The sequence below is a fragment of the Megalops cyprinoides genome, chromosome 23 (assembly GCF_013368585.1).
Source record: "Megalops cyprinoides isolate fMegCyp1 chromosome 23, fMegCyp1.pri, whole genome shotgun sequence".
Classification (NCBI taxonomy): Eukaryota; Metazoa; Chordata; class Actinopteri; order Elopiformes; family Megalopidae; genus Megalops; species Megalops cyprinoides.
In genome coordinates this window covers 6,705,678-6,722,925 of record NC_050605.1, presented here as the reverse complement: position 1 = coordinate 6,722,925, position 17,248 = coordinate 6,705,678, and the positions used below count along the sequence as shown (strand labels likewise).

At 44.9% G+C, this 17,248-nt stretch overlaps 1 protein-coding gene across 1 annotated transcript in view; it reads right to left on the bottom strand.

The window, feature by feature from the left end:
- sox5 (SRY-box transcription factor 5) overlaps positions 1-17,248 on the bottom strand; it is a 173,828-nt gene that overhangs the window by 123,764 nt on the left and 32,816 nt on the right. The gene's annotated exons all lie outside the window — the stretch shown is intronic.

The window sequence follows — 17,248 nt, the reverse complement described above, 5'->3', positions numbered from 1 at the left end:
CAGAGAGAGACGCAGAGCCAGTGGGACACAGAGACAGGGAGTGGGGACAGAGACAGGGAGATGGCGTACCTCAGACAGAGGTTAAAGCAATCAATGAGATCTGCTTCTCTGGTAACGATTGGTCTTACCTGAATCACATCTGGGCTCCTTTCTCCCAGCTGCTTTGACATTACTGTGGATCACACTAGTGTTGGAGGAGGGGTGGAGGTGTGGTGGGATTTGCACTGGGTCCTGACATCACTGCTCCAAGTGTGACACGGGGGGGGGGGGGGCTACTGTACAAGTCCAGCACAGGGCAGTGAAGAAGGATGTGTGTGTGTGTGTGTGGGTGTGTGGGTGGGGGTTAGCGTAGCTCCGCTGGGGGAGGCCGCTGTTGTCTCACAGAGAGGACATGGCGTGTCACAGCACATTACTGTCGCTTTCCGTCGGCTGAGCAGCGAGCCCACGACAAGCGGCACAGGAAACACAGCATAATGAGGGAAGGGCAGGCCGCTTCAGTCCGGAGCCAGCCACTCAATTACCCAGCAGCCTTTTAGTGCCACGCTGCTCCGCCGAGGCAAATTACCCAGGACCCCCTCTCCACTCAGCGACCAGCCGGGACAGAAGCGGGCGACTCTCACTGACAGGAACACACGCGCAGGCCCCCCTGAAAGGGTAATAAGGTCGTTTGGATGCTGAAGCCATTAGGCTAATACGCTCTCTCCGCTGCTCTGATGGGCAAGTCTCAAAGAGAAAAGGCCAAAAAGAGCCGTGCTTTCACATCGCCGGAGGTCTCTGCCGTTTTCAAATATCGGCTTTTACTCAACAGTATTAATCATAGGGTTGTTTGCAAATGAAAGCAAATATATAAATAATAATGGCGATTAAACGCTCAAGCATGCTGCGCTAATGAGAGAGGGGGCAGTAATGACACTACAATACTCGGAGAAGTGCTCTGAGGGTGCGTCGGGGGGCCACGCCGAACGCGGTCTCCGGAGGCAGCGGCGCCCAGCTCCGCAGTTTAACACGATCACCGGGACCGGAGCCCCCTGCGGCCCCAGAGAGGGGTGCAGCCAAAGGAGCGAAACTCGGTGCAATTCCAGCACTCAGAGCACTAATGCAGTGGGAATGCAGTATCTAGCTCTCTGTACCCTAAAGCAGTAAGAATGCAGTTTCCAACTCTCAGAGCCCTACAGCAGTGGAAATATAGCATCCAGGACTCAGTGCCTTGAAGGAGTGGAAATGTACTGTCCAACACCCAAAGCCCTAAAGCAGTGGAAATGTAGTATTCAACAGCCAGGGCCATAAAGCAGTGGAAATGTAGAATTAAACAGCCAGGGCCCTAAAGCAGTGGAAATGTAGTATTCAACACTCAGTGCTCTGATGGTGTGCGACTGTAGTGTCCAATGGTGCTGATCTAGTGCGTACAACTACATCTTCAAGAGCACAGGACAAATCAATGATGAAAAACAAAGAGTTCATACTACTGCAAACTATTCTTATTCGTTCTCATGCATGAAATCCTCAGTTACAGTGTGCAAGCATTTAAGCACAACAGCTTAAATAATGCTCTAATTACAGCGTAATAGGTGAAATAATGAAAGTTCTCAATTTAGAGTCTGCAAGTGTTACAAGTGAACTAATGTTCTAGCTACAATGTGCAAAAGTAGCGGATAAACTAATGTTTAAATAATGGTTAAATAATGTTTGTTAGTGGCTACCAGCTGATTTGAGGTTGAAGTCTGCGCATTTGGGGATGAAAAGGCAGTACATTTGCATGGAGCAATAACTGCTTTCATCTGTCCCTTTGTTCTGTTTAACTCCAGACAAACGACTTCGCTTCCATTCACACTTTCTCTCTCAGATCATGTGACTTAAAAAGCAGAAACAGCATGGCCCACATCCTGTTTCACCCCGGTCTTTCTGTTGTAAATAATATCCAAGAAAGTGATGAAAGCCCAAATTATGTTACAGAACAAGTTTCCAGACTTGGTCTTCATTGCAAGCCCTTAACATGTTTTCACAGTAAAACAAAGCAATCAGCGGCCAGACAGTCAGACCTTAGGAGGTCCAATTTTATCGTCAAAGAAGGAAACACAGATGGCAACAAGGAGGAAAACAGAGGAGCTAAGAAACTGAAGACCTCAAGTAAAGAAAAACTAGACAGATTAATCAAATGGAACAAAGTGCAAAATCTGAGGATTCTGAGGATGAAGGAAACTTGAATCTAATAGGCTGCCAGAAATCCAGTTGTTGAAAAATTAAGCAGACTTTGTTGCAAAAAATAAATGAAAGAATATATATTAAAAAAAAAAAAAAAAACGTGTTCCAAGCAAGCTATTTACACATAGACGATACAGCATTTTTACCCTCACAGAATACTCTCGGTTTTTGTAATGTCTGGCCCAAAACTGAAAAAGATGACAAAACTGACACAATTGTGTGAATCTGTATGCGGTCAGAACAAAAGTCCTACACTGCCTCTTTGTAAGGGATACAGTCTGGAAAAGATGTGCATTTTTATCCTAGTGAAGAAGTGAGCACTGAACAACAGTGTATCAGAACCATAACTCATGAAATGTCAGTGTGGCACTTTAACACTACAGAAGTGTAACTTTGCCATACCATAACACTACAACAATATAACATTATTCAACCATAACAGCGCACTACACAGTAGTAATGCAGGACCTTAAAACTGTAGTTTATTCCCATTTACTGATCCTATCAGTCGATCAAATGCTTTTCGTCGGAAAACACGAGCTGATTTGAACACCCAAGGGGCTGGAGATTTTTACTCAGTTTGTGGATATGTAACTGTCTCTCCATTGGTTGTTTTCAGCATGACCTCATTTCTTTTTCCCCTTGATGAATAGGATCCCCAGAATAGTCAGATACCCAAAGTACATACGTGCTAACTGCAAAATGCTAAAACAAGTCTCTGTGCTGCCTGAGGCCACTGAAAGGACCAATACAAAGTCCCAACACTGCTGTTGTTGCCCTGGATACCCCTTCACATCACAGAGGGGCTTAATTACCTCTTTCTCTCTGTCTCCCACTCTCTTTCTCTCTCTCTTTCTTTCACACACACACACAACACACACTTTCTCTCTCTCTCTCTCTCTCTCTCACACACACACACACACACAAACACAAACACATACACACTCAAACACACTTTCCCACACAAAAAACAGTCTATGTCCTTCACACAGGGAGAGATGAAAGAGTGAAAGACATAGAATGTATGTTTTCGTAAGTGAATGCATGTGTGTGTATATGTTTGTGTGTGTGCGTGTGTGTTTCTGTGCATGTGTGTGTGATCATGTGTGTGTGCATGTGTATTTGTGTGTTGTGTGTGTGTGTCTGTGTGAGTGTGTGCGAGAGAGAGAGAGAGAGAGAGAGAGAGAGAGAGAGAGAAAGAGAGAGAGAAAGAGAGAGACAGAGAGCATGCCCTGCCAACCTAGCAGCCAGGTATGTGCTGTAAGCCACAGCCTGAGAATCAGTGGGAGATCTGTCAAAATGAATGGACAGGGAGGGAGAAAGAGGGCTGCGTTATTGTTCAAGCTGAAAGGAAAATGGTTTTCCCCTATAATTCCAGGTGAGGGGTGCATCGGGTGATAGTTCAGTTTTGTAAGAATAATTATGTTTCACTGTTTCACTGTAGCAGCACCTGGTTTTGTTTATTGCCATGTCATTCATGTATTTATCAGAGTGCATGTGAATGTGTGTGTCTCTTGGTATGTCTGCATGACAGACAGAGTGTATACATAAGTGTGTCTGTGTGTGTTAGTGTGTATATGAATTTGTGAGACAGTGTGTGACATGGAGACAGAATGTGGATGTACATTTGTATGTATACACAATATGTGTGTCTGTACATGTATGTATGTGTATATGGAGAGAGAGACTGTGTGTGGGTGTGTGTGTGTGTGTGTGTGTGTGTGTGCAGCAAAAGAGAGAGAGACAGAGTGTGTGTTTGAGGGTGTGCAGGAATAGAGAGAGAGTGTATGCAGACAGAGAGAGAGAGACAGTGTGTGTGAGTGTGTGTGTGACACAGAGAGAAAGAGAGGGTGTATAATAAGAGATTTGTTAATTAACTAGCAGCGCTGTGCTCCTGGCGCGCCGGGGATCAAACGTCGGCGCTGGCCAGCGGGCTCCTGTAGAGCCCAGATGAAATGCGCTGCAGACTTTAAAGACTTCCTGTCATTAGCTGAGACCTCGTCCGCTTGCAGGCCGAACCCCCTCTGCTCCTCCAAACAACCAGGACAATGACAGCAGAAATGAAATAACCCCGCCAGGAAGAAAGGAAGGAGCTTTCACCCCGCACAGGAAGGAGGGAGGGAGAGAGGGAGCTGCTCTGTGTGTGTGTGTGTGTGGTGTGTGTGTGTGTGTGTGGTGTGTGTGTGTGTGTGCGTGAGTGTGTGTGCGGAGGGGAGGGGGGCACAGCTGGGGTTATTAGTATCCTCATGTCTGAAGTGGTGAGGCTCACAACACAGGCAGTCTCTGGTCACATGATGTCACGGAGAAAAAGGGGGCTGGCCCCTGGAACCATGTGTGGGGAAGATAACAAGAAAATGTCAAAGAACATCGCGGCATTATCATAGTCGGCTCTGAAACCTTTGTGACATATAATAGCGCTCCTACCGTGAGAGGCAATGTAACCCTGCACCGGTTCTAAAGTGGATAGTAAGACTGTTGTGAACTTCCACACTGTTTCTATATCACTGGATCACACTTTGTCTAAATTGCCATTACACGCTACTCATTACTTTCACACACTGTTTCCTTGTGGATGAACTTACACTGCGAGGACACACAGCGTAAAAGAGAAAAGAAGATAAATGATAACGTGTGACTTGAGAGCCGTAAGAGTAAAGCCTCTCTGCTCTCTGTCTCCTTCTCCTCTCGCTCACAGTCCGCCGTTCCTCTCCTCTTTTCCTTTCCTCCCTCTCTCCTTCTCCGCCCCGGTTTTCTGCCTCATTGCCTCTGTGAACTAATCAGTGTCTGTGAGATATTAAACATGGTCCATCTGTCAACACGTCTCACCTATTACTAACCGACACTTCTGACAGCGTAAAACCAAGAAATACATTCACGCACGCACACACACACACACTCACACTCACACACACACACACACACACACACACGCACGTACACACACAAACACATACACAGACATGTACACACACACACACACACACACACACACACACACACACACACACAGACTTCAGAGTGTGAGAGATCACCCACCTCATAGCCTCTGCTTCCTGCCACAAGAGGCCCTAAAACCATCAGGTCTCTGTCATGCTCTCTGCCACTCTCTTCCCAATTAAGTTTGTCACTGTTCCCCTGGGCCCTGCTGCATTATTATTTTTATTAATCTGTTTTTTCACTCCCAGTACCAAACAGGTCTTGACTTGAAATGTCAACATTGGGATAGAATGTCAGCTACAAGAGAGAATGACAGAAAGGGAGAGAGAGAGAGCTACAGAAGGGGAAAGAGATATAAACGGCATTACAGTCTAATCTGTCTCTGACAGTAACACACATGTACACATCCACAAGACTGAGAAATACACACACACACACACACACACACACACCCACACATACACACAAAGACACACCAAACATCGTTACACATATTTCATCTAACATCTAAGTGTCTCATAGCGAGGGGAGGGGGACAGAGAAACAAAGGAAACGCTGCATGGTACAGGTGGATGCAGCACGTCCAGCACACATATCTGTGGTCATCACCGTTGTGAGATATGCCCAACAAACAGACCCACAGCCCTTTTTATCGGCACGTTAGACATGCCCACCTCATACAGTCGGAGGACCTGAGCACTTGGCGAGGCTCCCCATTTTGTCTTCATTATGATGCTGTATGAAAAGCATCCGGCCCTGCCTCCACCCAGTGACACCCCAGTGGTCCTCTCATAGTCAGACACAAACCCCCTCAGTGCACACAAACTAATTGGGAGGGGGTATCACTGACCATGAGGGGCAGCAAGGGGACTCAATTAAAGGCAGAGGCACAGGCCAAGTCTAGTTCCATTTCAAAAGTCTGAGAATACATTGTTCAGGTGAAAAGCTGTGCTATTAAAGCAGAGGCTGTCTATAAAATATGATTGGAATTTATTCTCCCTTGTTGATGAAAAGTTCTTGAGGAATAAAGAGTAGAAAAAGACGCTTTTGAGCTCTTTCAGTCCCGGACCTTACCGATCCGCCCTAATCGCGTCGACCTCCAAGCTGAGCCTCCCCGGCACAATGGCCTATCCGTAACACTCCCGGTCTCTCTGTCTGGCTGAAAGGAGCTCGGCTCGGCGAGCGGGGGAAACATTGACCCGCGCCGTGACACCATCTCCCGCATCCTTTCACACGCGCCTCCGGCTCTGCCGCGGCGAGGAGGAGCAAGGCGGCGGCCGTGAACGTGGCCTCCGGCAAGGCGCCGGAGACGAGCCCATCAGACGGGGGTGGGGGGGGGGGGGGGGTGGGCATTGAAAAGCCTGATAATGCGGGCCGGGGAGGGAGAGGGACCGGGTGTGAGGACGGGTGCCGATTTTCCTCGGCAGCGACACTTGAGCGGGACGGCGGGCACCTGGCGTGGGTGTTTTGGTGTCTTTGGTCGTCCTCAGAGGCGGAGTGGGGGTTGCGTGGAGGCAGGTGTCGGTGAAAATCCCACCTTGCTTTTCGTTAACCGGGGACACCGTTGGGTGGTGGGATTGTCTAATGGCCAGCTGATCCCGGCACATGGTGTTAACTCCAGCGCCATTTCGGACGGCATGCGATGTTCAGTCCAACACAAAGCGAACACACCCGGATTGTGGTCCTTTGCCCAGGGCATGGTATTTTCCCCTTATGTTCATCCACACCACACGCAACCTCCAGCCCCAAACACAATCCCGCAGCCAAACACACAATACATGCATTATGCATTGCATTATTGCAATTATAATACATGCATTATATTACATTACTGGCATTTAGCAGATGCTCTTATCCAGAGCAACTTACATAAGTTACAATTTTACATGTGATCCATTTATACAGCTGGATAGTTACTGAAGCAGTTCTAGGTAGCAAGTACCTTGCACAAGGGTACAACAGTAGTTCCCCAGTGGGGAATAAAACCAGCGACCTTTCGGTTACAAGTCCTGCTTCTTACCACTATGCTACATGCCACTCTGACCCAACACGCAACACTCAGTAAACACAAAATCCGCAGCCTGGCTCATGCCACTGGGCTCAGGCACACCGAACACCCAGCAGGCTGAACTGAGCATTGCTCAGCCTCCAGTCCCTCAGACAGCGGCAACGAGCAAGCCTCTGGAAAAACAACACACTTTGTATTACGCTTTGTAAATTTAGCACAGCGTGTAATGAAAAAAGTCCATACTTCTTCCAGACAAAACATTGATTTTTTCCTTCCTTGTAGAGTCGTCTTGCATTACATGAGTGATTTGTTTCTAACTACAAGGAATGATTTTAAGTGATGTAAGACCTCTGGAGGAGACTGAAAACGGGTGGGGGGGGGGGGTCAGGATGAGAACTGCGTGGGGGATTACAACACCACCCTTAATACCCAAACACAGCTCAAGATGAACTCAAAAGAGTGCAGCGAGATTTCCCCTGAATCTGTCCACTGAGGAAGTCTGGTTCATTCCCAAGAACCACTGGGGCCACTTAGGCAGTGGACTGCAGAGAGCAGCAGAGCCCTCCCTGTGTTTCCCATCTATCAGCTTTAGTGGCAAAAGCCTAATCCTGCTGATCCAGTCGTTAGCCAGTGGGGTGAGCCAGTGATTGGCCTGGGTGCTCTCCTGCCCCAACCTCAAATGGTGGCTCCTTAGCTCAGTGTTTTTGTCACAAAAGCAGGCCCAGCCTTCTTAATTCTGACTCCTTCCTTATCTCCTGAGTTCACCTGGACCAAAAACCTGCTCCAAAGATAGACTGGGGTTTCCACTGCTTAGAGAGAAATGAGAAAAGAGCTTTCAGTGTGAAACGACAAACGCAATCTCGTCTGTCTCGTCTTCAGCCTTTTTCCTCTAGTTCCTTACTCAAAACCCCTTTCAAAATTTTATTCGGCTTCTTTACATGTTCTCTCACAGTCTCTGCTCTAGCTGTGCATAATGTCTCTTTCTCACTGAAAGGAAGTCTGTATGCTTGCATTACAAACCCCAAATCACACAAGATCCTACTGCTGAAATTATGACCGAAGTTGCTGTTCAACAGGCCCTTAGGTTGATACAGAGCAATACACATTGTTACAATTGGGTCACAGACACCTCACACTCAAAACACTTTTTTTTTTTCTTGGCGTGTGCTGCTGATGTCATCACACACTCAGGTCAGCTTCTCTTGACCAGAAGAGGAGAAGAGAAAAGCTATGGCAACAAATTTGAACTGAATGTAAACATCGGTGATAAATTAATTTACACAGTTTGGCTTTAGGACCATGCAAATTGCTCTTATGTGGGGAGAAGGTGGACAACATTTGTGTGAGTCTTACAACAATTTTGGTTATTTGCACATGCTGTTTCGTTCTACTGGGACCCTGTAGACAGTATTTGTTGTGGACCTACAACAACCTTACCATTTTTTAATACACTGTTAGTTTCACTAGGACTCACAAGACTGCATTTTTAAAGTCACCTGTTCCCCGTCAGTTCCCTGAAGCCAAGAGCCAGACTATTGCTTCTGTGACATTGTTTTTAAATAAAACTAAACTAAACATCAAACCCAGCAGTGGATGTTGGAGCGCAGAACAACGAGCTGTGGAGAGGAGGTCCCAGAGGTCGCTGAGTTCACCTTGGCTGTCTTAATTTGGGAGGTCTGCCTCGTGCTCCTTTTGCGTTTGTTTGTTTGCATGTTCATACCATACCACACACAGTGAGGTCACACTCACTATTTCCCATTTACACGGTCATCGTTTGTTTTCAAGCCGGAAGTAGCTAGACCGTAACAACATCTCGACCAGGAAAGACAGCCCTGTTCTGCTATAGCAAGCCAGTGACACGAACAAACTGTTTAACCATTCAGCTGAAACTGCCATCTTTGTTTTGTGGTGAACTGACATGACTCTGTCCACAGATGTTGCTGCTGCCATCCATGTCGTTGACCCCTGCTATGTATTTGCTCCTTTTATCATTGTACACCGAAGTCAAACTCAAGGCCAACCGCCATGCGTCATGTTGATACAACCAGATTTTCAACCCAAAGATATGCAAGATATACAAGTATACAAGTTTTAATTTAGATAGCTTGCTCACTTACTGTTAAATTGCACCACGTGGAAATATGCTCCGGCATGCCTATGCAATATGTAGAAATCTAACAGATGATATTAAAAAGGCTAATTTGTCAGTGTAGTGAATGTTAACTGGTTAATCAAGGAACTAGTCAGTAACCTCATTTGCACATGAAACATTTTAAGGCCTATACATTTGTATTGACATCACTTCTATGTTTGGCCAGATAGCTTGTTAACACCAGCTACTAACTGGTGTGATTTGGCTGAGGCTGGGGCATTAATCCTATAGGTCATTCCTCTTACGGGCCATAAATCCTATTATTAGTCAGGAAGGTTCAAAGGTCCTCCTGCCATTGAGGGCTCACTAGTCCTACTGTTCATTCATGGCACAGTCTGCAAATACTGCAATAGTATGTAATTAATTTAAAAGACATTTTTTAAAATGTATGTATTTATCAAAATAAATAAGACCTTAACATTAGATTGAGTGGTTCATGAAACTGTGAGGTTTTGCTGTTCAAGTAACCAAATTATGCATTGTATTTAAACAAAATAATGTAGGAACCTTAGGGGATATTTTTAGAACCATCGGATCTTAGTACCGATGGTGCTTCAGTTCCATTGTGTCCTATGAGTCATTTTGAGATTAGAAGCATAGTACAATTAAGCCTCCCTCGCAGCAGGATCAATGACCCATAGGACTAATAATCATTAGAACAAAATACCCCAAACCAATTAGTTAACGACTGAAGTATGGCAAAAGTTGTTTTTTGCCTTTCGGTTTCATAATGTGTTGGAGTTCCATGGACCTTACCTTACCTTTCCTACCTGTACGTGCAGGATCTGCAGGTACACAATCAATGGTGCTATATTGGCAGGACAAAGAAACACTGTGTCGCAAAAGCAATAATGTAAACAACTAAGTACAACTATGCAGGGTCAACATATTTACATATACTTGCATATGTTTGTCACTAATCAATTTTACATAAAGTAACAAACAATAATTAACCAATGAATTACATGCAACAGTAAGTTATAAATTAATTATTAATTATTATGATTAATACACATATGTACATTAGAAAAGTCAATATTACTGCAATGCAGCCCCTCAGGCTGTGACATGTGTCCAACTAATGAGCTGTTAGAGGGGCTGTCAGCCCTCTCTCCTAGCATGACTGACATTTTATGTGTCAGTCAGCCTTTTGAAATTGGGGAGGACAGATGAGATCTTTTAAATGAGTATTTCCCTTACTTGGAAATATTTCCCTTCTGTGGTATATTTCATTGCATTTTTGAAGAAAGTGGATATCTGTCTCAGCCTCTCTATCACGAGTTACCACAGAGCCTGTCTTCCCTGGTTTGCCAGGTTTGCCTGTGTCATCCCTTTTCAATAGGCAGACTGTGATCACTTGATATTTGGTCAAAATCTGCCTCTGCTTTGCATTTTGACTGTAGTCAGACATTCTGCCAGGGTATAATCTCTTTTTAAGGCCTGATAGCATTCCATTTTGTTTTGTGTTATAGTGTGTGTCTTATAATTTGGTTTTCTCTAATTGGAGTTGTTACTGCAGTGCTTTCCTGAAGCAGACTGATGGTGATGTTGGTCTGCTCAGCGAGCTTCAGGACCAGCTGGCTCAGAGGGCTCTTTTCTGGGTTCAACTCTTGATGTTTCAGGACTTTATAATGCAGCAAGTTTGGATTGCTGTGTTTCAGGTGGGTCCAGAATTTTAATGTTCTTTTCTGTAAGTCGATAAACAAATCTGTACATGCCTGATTTGGTGCTGCGTGCATTGTTTTGGGGTTTCAGTAGGGTGTATATCTCAATTTCAGTAATCCTGTTTTGTGATGGGATCCCATACCTCACTGCCATAAAGAGCAAGTAATGACACTGACTGACAGACAATTTTAGCCAAATTTTAATTGGTGAGTTTAAATTGTAGAGTCTCATCCTCATGGCATTAAAAGCCTTGTGTGCCTTTAATGCATTCACTGCCAGTTCAAACTTCGCTGAGGCATTGACAATCAGTATCAGGTATATGTAGCTGGAGGTATGCTCTAGGGTAGTGCTGCTAAGAGTAAAGTGATATTTTTACCTGAGATCTGGCTTTTTTCTCGAATATCGTGACTCTTGTCTTATTCAATTTCAGTGTCAGGGCCAAGGTCTGGCAATACAGGTGTAAGAGAGCCAGGTTCTGCCGAAGCCTCTTTTCTGTGGGTGACAGCAGGACCAGGTCACCTGCTTAGAGCAGGAATTTAACTTCAGTGTCATGCAGTGGGCCTAGGGGCTGTAGCCTGCGTTGATTTCATAGCTAATTCGTTAATGTAGATGCTGAATAGTGTTGGATTCAGGCTGCAACCTTGTCTCACTCCAAGCTTTTGTGTGAATAAATCTGTTCCTTTATTTTCGTTTTTAACCCACGTTTTCTCTGAGTATATTGATTTAATGATGTCACATACTTTACACCCTTGACTACTTACAAGACTTTTCAGAAATAGACCTTCATGCCAAACTGAATCAATTGCCTTTTTAAAGCCTACAAAGCAGGCAAATATTTTTCCTTTATTTGTTTGGCTGAAATGTTGTTTATAAGGATGTACGGTGGTCTGGGAGAAAGCCAATCTGACTCAGAACATTGTGTTCTGTAAAGAAGGCCAGTATCTGGGCGTTAATTATGCTGCAGAAAACCTTCCCCAGGTTACTGTTCACACAAAATTTGTCTTTGCTTTTAAATTATTGGTGTTATTAGCCCTTGATTGCAGATCTCAGGAAAATATCCAGCTTTTAAGCAAAAAAATGAAATGTTTGAGTAGGGCCAGTTGTAGCTCAGGGCTGCTGTGCTTTAGCATCTCTACATTGATGCTGTCAGTCCCACTAACTTCTTTCCCACTAACTTCTTTTCTGTTCTTTGCTGGGTATTTCTTTAAAAGAGGTTTTCAAAGCACATTTTCCAAATGGTCTGGATGGCTAATTCTTCAGTTTTAGCTGAAAAATTGAATTCCAGGTTTCCCAGAAATTATTTTGGTTTATTGACCCTTCAATTGCATTGAATTGTGTGTTAATGTGTTCTTACCCTTTGTTTTTGATTATGCGCTTGTACTGTTTGAGTGTTTCACAGTATTTCAGGTATAAATCACTGTGATTTACTAGAAAATTTTCTTGATAACTGATAATTGTCAGTGTTTTTTCATACAGTTGTACGGTCCTCATCAAACCATCTTCTTTAAATTTATCATTCCTATTATTTTTCAGATGTTTTCTTTTAATTTCAATTCTGTGGTTTATTTTTCAAGAAAAAAGTTTATTAACGGCCAAATTTACACCTACTTTCATAATTTTATGCTGTGCATTTTGGAATGCTTCTATTAAACTATATGTTTGTATATGTTTGCTTCTATTAAACTATGTGTTTGTATATGTTTGCGGCAGTGTAGCATAGTGGTTAAGGAGCAGGACTCGTAACCAAAAGTTCGATCCCCACTGGGACACTGCTGCTGTACTCATGGGCAAGGTACTTAACCCACAATTGCCTCAGTAAATATCCAGCTGTATAAATGGATAACATTGTAAAGAACTGTAACCTGTAATAAATGTAAATGTATATTTGGAACCAACCTGTAGCAGTGATTGAGGTTCCACAACTTACTGTGCTGTGTATGTGTGTTTATGGATTGCTGTATTCTCTTTATGAACACAGTGATTTGAGTGTGATCTGACAAGCGGGTTCAGGGTCTGACAGTGAATGCGTTGTTAAAAGAGGGGTCTGCGTCTGTGATGGCATAGTCTACCACTTTATGACTAAGAGCTGAACAGGATGTATATCATTCTAAAGAGTCTGTTCTCATCACTGGTTTATCTGACTGATCAATGCCTTTCATCCATTTGGGGCTGCTGAAACTGGTGGCCATGTCAGTTCACAGCGAAGAAGCTTGACTGACTGACAGATTTTTGGAAAACATGTTCCACTGCCTGTGCTCAGACTCACTATGTGGCATGCATACGGAAAGGTTCATTCAGAAAGAAAATGAGACTTCTTATGAATTACTGAGTAACTAAGTGAATATAATTTATTTGTGTCATTATATTTGTTAACGCTCACTATTAATGGATGAGTAGGTCTAGCATTACGACCATCTGACAGCGTCTAATATCACCACCGCAAGAACATTCAGTTGCATTGTGCAGATGTTGCATGGCTACTTAAGGTGATGTTTACCAGAGTCATAAGAGGATAGCCTTCCCTCCTCACTTTGGTTATTAATTAGCCGTTACTAACTAACAGCATTCTGACTCAATCTCTTAGCACTGTGCCTGCCCTCCATGACCCTGCTGAGGCTCAGTTTCACAGTCTATTCTAAGACTCAGCCTACATGTCTCTAACAGTCTCTCCTAAGGCTCAGCTGCCTCAGATGACTCGGTCTCACAGTCCTCTCAAAAGACCCCACGATTTGGTCTCACAGTTACTTCTAAGGCTCATCGTCACAGTCTCCTCTAATTTTGTGTTATGTTGAGTCTCCTCAGAAGGCCAGTTTACATCAAGCCCATGACGAACGGGTAATGGAACCCCTATGGTACGCCCATTCATCGGGACAAATTAGCCTTTTTAGTATCTCTCAGGATGGACGGTTTACCCTATCTACCCACGCAGTCCCAATGGGTCATCCCACTGAGTCTGCAATGAGAACAAAATGAATTCTGCCCTACGGAAGGATTCATTTATAAAATGAGTTAATCATTGCTTCCTCTCTTTCTAGAATAGCAAACAAAGACCATATAATTGCAACTAATTTTTTATTCAATCTCTGGTGCAATTCTGTCCAGTTGCGGTTAACATTTTAAGTTTTTGTAACACTTATGTTGGATTTCTTAAAGGGATTTCAATAAGATCTGCCACGGACTTCGCCATCATTTTCAAATTATGAAATTTTGTGGAAAGTTATATAAACCACAGTAAGGTTTGGGGTCTGCTAGGAGTCAGTGGATGAATGTAAACTGGCCATTATGAGTCAGCTGCTGTAGCTTAGCCTCACAGTCTTCTCTAAGATGTAGGCTGTACATGATGCAGTTTAAAGTGATACTTCACTATTTTAGTCTTATACTGTCCTTGATGTCCGAAGCAGAAACAAAGCCTTTGTATTCTTCATAGGTAGTATGTGTCAATCCACTTAGTTTATTCGGATTCTGTGAAATATGTCATTACTCAGACAACTTCTCATATTAAACCCTTTTTAGCCATTTGAGTCATGATTTTCAATTGTTGACTCAGACCTTTAGTAGCTGAAATAAAAAGATCAAGATCATAAATCTGTTCTGCTTTTCATGAGTGTTTAGGTCGAACTACAAGGCAGGTTGGTCAATGTTCTGAAAATACCAGGCACCTTAACTAAGCTGAAGTCTTTTCAAGGATTTAACACTTTAATAAGGCTAGTTAAGCCTGACATTATCAAGCATGTGCCAGCATATTAAAAACTGGTAAACAAACAACATATGGCTACACTACAGCACACAATTTGCTTCAATTATCATTGCTGTTATATTACTACATAAAGTACCGTTAAATATATTGTTTTCTAGAAATGAAAAATATTGCATACATTGAAAACCAGAAATATAGACTCCTCTCTTTTTAACATACCTTCTATAACTGCTATAATTCTGCAAGTGTTAAGCGAACTAAATCAACTTGAAGAGCTGAGGTGTGTGGTAGCCCTTAAGCTTCTCTTGAGTGAATCCCTGCATCAGTGCAAAAATGTGAGAGTGACTACAACGCTGTAGTGACAAATGTTATACAGCGTAAGCCTGCTGTAAGTCATTACATTTTTCAATACGATGACACAGAGGTGTCCACTGTACGAGACAGGGAGATGTAATGTGGTGCTGACCTGAGAGCAGCGCTCTTGATTACTCTGGCGTTAGCGACACAAACAAATCATCAGTCACAAACCAGGCCGGGCAGCCCTGCTGTTTCGCCAGCGCTGTCCGCTCTCCTCCCATGTCTCAAATTCTGCTGTCCTTCAAATCTGCATAGCTACCCATCATAATCCTCCACTGTGCCAAATGAAACACGCACACTCACACACACACACCCATACCCACACCCATACACACATCCGTCCGCCCCCTCCCACCTCAAAAAAACACACACAGGACTTAGGCCTCAGGCCCATTCCCTGTTCTCTAGCCCGCTCTAGGGAGCAAATGGGGAGGAGGGGGCGGAGCTAGGAGGACCATCAAAGGTCCATCCACAGCGGACCTCATTATGACTCAAACCAGCCGCTCTCATTCTGGTTCATTTCTGGATCCGCCGTAAACGTTTTCTGCCCGCTCCCCTCTCCCCCCCCCTAACAGAAAGCGCGTCAGAGGCAAACAAAGCCAAAGACAACGGCAGAGCTCTAATTAAATAGACGAGCTGTATTAACATAACCTGAAAGCCCCAGCCAAGTCTCTCTTTTTTTTCCCCCCTGTTTTTTTTGTTGTTATGATCCAACCAATGAGCCCGAGTGCGGGCCGTATAATTACCATTAGGACCCAAAGCCTGAGTCTTTGATATGGAAATGATCTTTCAGCACCAGCCCCCTGTTTCCTTTCACTCTCCCCTTGTCTAACAATCTCCAACATGAATTTTAAACAGGCTCGTCAACACCTGATAGTGAAAGCTGTGCCACTCATGTGACCACCGAGGGGGGTGGGTGGGGGGGAGGGAGGAGGTTACAACACAGGGAACGCCACAGGCCGGGGGGGGCAAGAATAAGTACCGATGTTACAGGGGTGGCCCCGTCGTGGTGCGGGAGGGCCTATAGATTAGAGATAGAGAGGGAGAGAGGAAGTGCACGATACAGATCTGTCATCTACAGTGACCCCTGCCATTGTCACACGCTCGCTGCATGACTCGCGGCCCTGCTTTAATTATTAATTGCACTTGTCAGCTGTCATTAATTCCTCTTTAGCATCCCTGTCTGAGTGTAATTAGACAGAGTGGTCCTGCTGCTCCTATTGTTCCGATAACTCTGAGTTAGCACACGGGCCTATCAGCGCAGGCCGAATAAGCGTGGTCCTACCACCACACATGGAATTAGCATGGTCCCATCACTACAGACTGAATTAGCATGGTCCTACTGCTACAGATTGAATTAGCATGGTACCATCACTATAGACTGAATTAGCATGGTCCCCCCACTACAGACTGATTTTTCATGGGCCTGTCACTACTCCCAGCATTAGCATGGGCCTATCGGGAAAAACTGAATTAGCCTGTTCCTATCACCATTCACTGGATCAGCATGGTCCTACTGGCATACACTCTATTAGCACAGCTCCACGACCATACAGTGAATTAGCACGACCCCACTGCCGAGCACTGAATAAGCACAGCTTCCCCGCCCAGCACCAAATTACCCCAGCGCCCCTCTCCACAGGCCGAATCAGGGCGGCCCGTCCGCCCGATCCCGCCTCGAACAACACAGATCTGTGTTGGACGGACTGCGGGCTGCGGATTTTTTTGAAACCGCGGAGCGGAGGGAACGATGGCAGATCAGAGGGGAGTCCAGATGGACGCAGTATCCCACAGTGTCCCCACACCCTCACATGTCATATGTTCTCCCATCTGCACCGTCTCCTAGCTGCCTTTAACCCTGGCGCCTCACGGGGGACGGCGAGATGCGCTTGCCGCATCCGTGCGGAATTGTGCCGGCGCCGAGGACGACGCCACGTCCCTCCTGATATTTCTGCCCGCGTGAACACGTTCTCCCCTGATGCCGGGGAATCTTTTACACCACACCGCCCCACGTGACCTGTGTTCAGCGCCCCCCCCCCCCCCCCCCCCCCTTTACGCCTAATGGTGGCGGGGGGGTGAATCTGTGAGGTGATACGCTCTGATTCTGTGTGTGTGCGTGCACATGAAAGGGTAAATCTATAAGGTGATATACTCTGATTCTGTGTGTGAGCAGGATTCTGATTGTGTGTGTGTGTGTATGTGTGTGTGTGTGTGTATGAAAGGGTGAATC